The sequence below is a fragment of the Neomonachus schauinslandi genome, unplaced genomic scaffold (genome assembly GCF_002201575.2).
Source record: "Neomonachus schauinslandi unplaced genomic scaffold, ASM220157v2 HiC_scaffold_687, whole genome shotgun sequence".
Taxonomy (NCBI): Eukaryota; Metazoa; Chordata; class Mammalia; order Carnivora; family Phocidae; genus Neomonachus; species Neomonachus schauinslandi.
In genome coordinates, this window is record NW_025409377.1 from 151 (window position 1) to 6,446 (window position 6,296).

The following is a 6,296-nucleotide window of genomic DNA, read 5'->3' on the forward strand; positions in this document are numbered from 1 at the left end:
TTTCTTTCTTGAAAATTTGATAGAATGTACCCGGAAAGCCATTTGAAGCTATAGTTTTCTGTGTGGGAGAATTTTAAATTATGAATTCAATTGTTTTCCATATTTAGGTATATTCAATTGTTTAATTTCTTTTTGAGTCAGTTTTGGTAATTTTTATCTTTCAAAACATTTTCCACTTCAACAGGTTTTCCAACTGATTTCTCTTTTAAGGTATCTTAATGTTGTTATCTTCAATGTAAAATGAATTTTGATTTTGTCGTAGGTTGGTAGTAGATCAGGAAATCAGGAGTGCTGTTATCGTACAGTCTTAGTGGCAGTGTGAATCAATCCACAATTTTTGGAGTATAATTTGGTGTTAATAGAAACCAATATCTTCGATATATCTACCTTGTAACCTAGAAGTGTCAAGTCTAGGGATTTATTTCAGAAATATCAGTGTGTATGGACTTGTACATTTCTAAGGATATTTATAGCATTGTTTTTCATAGTAAAGTGAAAACAACAACAAAGAGTGATTAATAGGGAGCTAGCTATAAAGAATGGGGTATCCATATCCCATAAAGAAGGGAGGATGTGTTAGCCTGGTGATGGGTACTAAAGAGGGCATGTTCTGCATGGAGCACTGGGTGTTATATGCAAACAATGAATCAGGGAACACTGCATCAAAAACTAATGATGTAATGTATGGTGATTAACATAACGTAATTTAAAAAAAAAGTTAAAAAAAGAGAAGGGAATGCTATTCAAAAAAAAAAAGAAAGAAAAGAAGTGACAGCATGTGTTGATATGGGAGACTATCTTTTATATATTGTTAAGTGAGAGAGAAAAGGTTTTAAAATAGATTTTCACAGCATTTTCTGTAAAGAATATGTAGATACATACTTATACATTTTTTTTCTAATATTATATGGCAATATGGTTTTGCTTGGACAATGTGAGGAATAGGAAGGAAGATTATTTCCACTTTATGCCCTTTTGCACCTATTGACATTCTCAGATTTAACAAGCATATTACAAATGAAATCCCAAATCCAGATAAATGTTTTGTAACTGTCATTTTTTCTGTCTCACTCTAACATAAAGCAGATTTACAATTTACATTTGTCAGTTGTTCTAGGTTGTAAATATAACTGCCTACATTAGCTGTCCTTATGCTGTCCCCACTTTGAAGTGCCCAGCTGGCAATCATGGACATGCCATAGAAATAAATGGCTGGTGGAATCTTGCTAGAATGCATACAGATGCACATATGTTCAGAAGAGTGGAAACCTGAGACAATAGCAGAGAATGGGGTAGGATTTGGAAGCAGAACCTCTTCCCTTTTTATGGAGAGTACACAGGATTACGATCAGGAGCATCTCTCTAAAATTAGCAAAAGAGGAAACAGGTTTTGTGGGGATGTCTGGTGAAGTTTTTGGGTGAGACCAATATTCATGCTTTTTGGATATTGGTGCACATTTTAGAGGTCAATTGGGGGTTGTCCTATTGGGGGTTGGGGGATGATTTTTTTCTCTGAGTAGCTAGAGTATCAGGGCAGAGTCTAGGATATAGGGTAGAGGGGGTGATCTGCTTAGTGTCTGAAATGTCTTTTCAAAACCTAGACTTGAGGCCCTTGAAAAGGCAGTCTTGTTATTGAAAGCCTCTGATTGGTGATATTTCATGTTTTCTCATTAAGCAAAAACTTTAGAAAGTTCTGACACTTAATTGGTCAAAAATGGGAATAACTTAGAAGTTTGTTCTGTTCTCCCCAGACTGATTGCTTAGGGATGCCCTGAACCTGGACTAATTAAGAAGAGGTACCTCAGTGACTAAATCCCCTTGAGAAGGAGGGTAGAGGGAGGGAAAGAGAGAGAAAGAGACTCTCAGCTCCTCACAACACTGTTATTTCTGGACTTTTTCCTAAGCTCTTCGTGAGCAAGTTGTTTGGGCCCCTGTGTGTGGCTCAGCAGTAGCAAAACAACAGTTAGCCTTAGCCAAGCCCTGGAGGGCCTGGAAGTGGTGGAGAGACCCCTCCATGGAGGTGAGTGCCTTCTCAGGGTTTTCCTCTAGGAAGAAAAGAGTCAAAGAAGATCAGGGTAGAGTTCTGGGCTTGGCTGCCTCCTACAACAAGGAGGCTAAGAGTCTGAAGAATGGATGAGGCTCATCTCCAAATCCCCTGTGCACAGGTGAGAGCAGATTCTGTCCCAATAGAAGCAACAGACACTGCTGCTTGAGAACATCAAGATTCTTCTATATTTTTTCACCTAGTGCTCATTATGCAGACATTGTAGAAATATAGATCACTGAGCTGTCCCAACAATTCTGTCCTTGACCTGTTTTCCCATCATTAAAAGGCCCACAGAGACTTAGAAGAGGTTGTATGAGTAAGGGAAGTGAGGAAGGGAAAATGGTAATGTGAGCCATGAAGGGAAACCAAGAAGAGTAGGCTCCAGGGGGTATGGCTCAACTATTCAGGTGAGGAACAAGTACTATTTAGCACACATCCATACATCCATCATGTACTAACAATTTATTAGCACTACTTTGATAGCTCAACAACATTATATATATAAACATGTCCCTGCTCTGCTCTCATAGAGTTTATATTCCAGTGTCACAGATGAACAATGAATAAATATAATTAAATTTCCTGTCCATCTTCCTTGCTTTATATTTACTTCAGCATGATTAATAAACTAACACCATAATTTTAGTTACTTGTCTTGTATATGGTCTAATACCCACCGTCCCCTTGACTATAAGCACAAAGGGCAGGGATTTTTGTTTGTTGTAGTCACTGCTGCATTTGCTTCACGTTACATGAAGGAATGAAGTAAGTACACATATCATGTCAGGTAATAATAAGTGCTACGAAGAAATGCTAAAGTCCAAAAGTGAGCAGATCATTCCAGCTGGGGTAGGGTAACTGGCAAGAGTCCCCTGAGCAGATGACATTTGAGTAATGGGATAGATAAAGTGAGAGGTAGAAATTCAGACATCCTAGGGGGCTACTGGCCTCAGATCTATTGTTGTCAGTGCCAGGTGCCACTTTTACTCCCTCCCAACACTTTGCAGGGCACGTGGAGTTTGAGAAGAATGATTCTGCCCTGGGAAATTATCTCAAGCTCCAGAGTTCTCATTTGTAGATGTAGTCCTCATCTGTACAATGGAGGTTTATAATCTGGGAAAGCAGGGATGTAGGTCTTAGACACTGTGCCGCTTTTCTCCTGCCCCAACATGGGTCTAGACAATACCAGTAAGGATGAGGCATAGGGTTCAACATTCCATGTTTTGAACATCACTGAGAGCACCATTATGTCATCATGCTACATGTCCACAAGAAGAAGTGGACAATCCCAGGACTGGAGAGGCTGATCAACTCATATTCAAAACTGGCCAGTTTAAACAGTCTTATCCTCTGTCCCCTGCGAAAAGGCACATCCAATGGTGTAAAAAGACAGGGAAAGTTTTCTTATCCCCAATAGTGATGAAAAAGTCTTTGCCCTATCAAAACAGGTAGTCTTGAGGTAGATTGCATGTGCCCACATTCAGGTCTGGCCTTGTGCAGAGTGTGAGCAGTAGGGTCATGTTACCTGATCTTCAGGTTGGAAATAGTTTGTCAACCTAACCTGTCTTCCTTCTCTTTTGAGAGCAGGACCATGTGGATCCATGTTACCAGTCTTTGATCTCTAGGTTTTACAAGGAGCAGGAACAAGGACTAAATGATGAGCAATCTGTCTAGTGCCACTGAGTTCTACCTTCTAGGCTTCCCTGGGTCCCAAGAACTACACCACATTCTTTTTGCTGTATTCTTTTTCTTCTACTCAGCGACATTAATGGGAAACACAGTCATCATTGTGATTGTGTGTGTTGATAAACGTCTGCACTCTCCCATGTATTTCTTCCTTGGTCATCTCTCTGCCTTGGAGATCTTCGTTACAACTATTATTGTGCCCGTGATGCTTTGGGGGTTGCTGCTCCGTGGGATGCAGACAATATCTCTGGCTGCCTGTGTCACCCAGCTCTTCCTGTACCTTGCTGTGGGAACCACAGAGTTTGCATTACTGGGAGTGATGGCTGTGGACCGTTACGTGGCTGTCTGTAACCCACTGAGGTACAACATCATTATGAACAGCCGCACCTGCATCTGGGTGGTCATTGTGTCATGGATGTTTGGCTTCCTTTCTGGAAATATGGCCTGTCTATGCCACATTTCAGTTTACCTTCTGCAAGTCAAATCTGTTAGACCATTTTTTCTGTGACCGAGGGCAACTGCTCAAATTATCTTGTGATGATACTCTTTTCACAGAGTTTGTTCTTTTCTTAATGGCTATTGTCATTATCATTGGCTCTCTGGCCCCAACAGTTGTCTCCTACACCTACATCATCTCTACCATCCTCAAGACCCCCACAGCCTCGGGCCGGAGGAAAGCCTCTCTATGTGTGCCTCTCATTTCACCTTTGTTGTGATAGGCTATGGTAGCTGCTTGTTCCTCTATGTGAAACCCAAGCAAACGCAGGCAGCAGAGTACAATAAGATAGTTTCCCTGTTGATTTCTGTGTTAACCCCTTTCCTGAACCCTTTCATCTTCACCCTCAGGAATGACAAAGTCAAAGAGGCACTTCAGGATCAAATGATTCAGTGCTGTCCACTGGTCAAGGATTAAATCTCTCTACATCAGTTTTGAGTGGAAGCATCTTTACTGGTTATGTGAACCTGGTTTCTAAACCCTAGTTCCTCTCTTATCATTACCATCTCTTCAAAATCAAATAGTATGTACAATTCCCAATCAGCCCGTGGAAGGAGACAAGGCAGAGAAAACTGAAATCCATTATCTGCCCACTAGAATTCCAATTCTCAGTTTCTGATGATTCCACTATTGAACTATGGGAGCATATCCTTGGGTTTTGCTTGGACAAAGGAAACACATATATTTTTGTAGCATCCTATAGCTCAGTTATTTGCCTATAATCCCTTTCTGAAAATGTGTTTCCTGAGGGAGGAAGGATGTAGGAGTAAGCTATGGGTGCAGGTCTGAAATAATCAGAGTACCAAGGGAGAGATGCTCACTTTGTTTTTGTTTTTGTTTTTTCTTTCAGCTGTGTAGGGCTTTCTCTATATTTTGTGCATTTTCTCGACAAGACTGCCACAAGTATTTTAAATATTCTATGTTTCTCTTTTTCTCCTGTGGATTATCATGTTATCTTGGCCCCGTTGCTACTGTAAAGTAGATACAATGTTATATACATTTTGCCACAGCACCAATGTAGAGTGGTGATAAGGGGATTAGAATACTTTTCTTTTAGTAAGTCTTGGTGATGTAAAGATATGAAATATTTTGGCATATATGGGGATTGAGACAAATAAGAATTAAATGACTTAAGTCTAGAGACAGCATCCTGTGTTTTATAGCTGCTTAAATCAACTATGTCTGTTGAGACTGCTCTCAGACCCAGACTTCAGTCTTCATGGTGCCTTTGGTTCTTTGTCTCCCAAATCCAAGTGTCTCAGTGCCTTGCCATAGATCTTCCGTGTGGGGAGCATCAAAGGAATGAGAAGCTACCCTCCTAACTTGCAGTTCTTCAGGAATTCCAGGGCATGGCTTTTTTGGCAATGCAGTTGTAGGTAGTTCATAATGTTTGAGGAAAGTGTTGATTAAATGGTAACACTTAGCACCTCTTGCCAGCCCTGAATTGGGTGGAGATACTGAGCCACCCAGCAGTGGGTGATGGTGTTCCATAGGATTGCAAAGAGTCCTATGTGAGGATGCCTTCCATTTGGTGAGGACAGGGAAGACCACCAAGTATGATCTAGTTGATTTCACTGCATACCAGTACCAGATGAGGCATTGAGAGTGGGTCCTTAATCCAGCCCATGCTCTGCTAGCCAACCAATGGGTTGTGATGGAACTGCATTGGCTGGAGAAAGGGTTGAAGACTGATACAAAGTGATCCCCCACCCCAGGCTCATTTCCTGACGTCTGCTCTCCCTAGAAAAATACCATGTTTTCTCCTTCAGTACTCCAGAGAGGATGCCTTTTCTAATCTACACAAGGCTTTGCACAGCCTATGTTGTCTCTGGGCTGGTAGAGGCAAATTAGGAGGACAGAAAAGAGCCTCCCTGTCCTCATGTATGGTTTCTTTGGTTTTTCAACTGGTCATTCCCCATGCCTCTTGCACCCTACCCTGATCACCCTTTGTTCATCTACCAACTATCTTCTTTCTTTTTCTTCTCTCCCTTTGTCCTTGAGCTCTTCTGTTCTCTCTTTCTTCTTCTTTCCCTTTCCCCTCAAATCAAGCTCTGACCACCTACTGCT

At 41.2% G+C, this 6,296-nt stretch overlaps 1 pseudogene; it reads left to right on the forward strand.

Moving 5' to 3' along the window:
- Nucleotides 1-3,701: 3,701 nt before the first annotated feature.
- Nucleotides 3,702-4,668, forward strand: LOC110582752 (annotated as a pseudogene).
- Nucleotides 4,669-6,296: the final 1,628 nt, after the last annotated feature.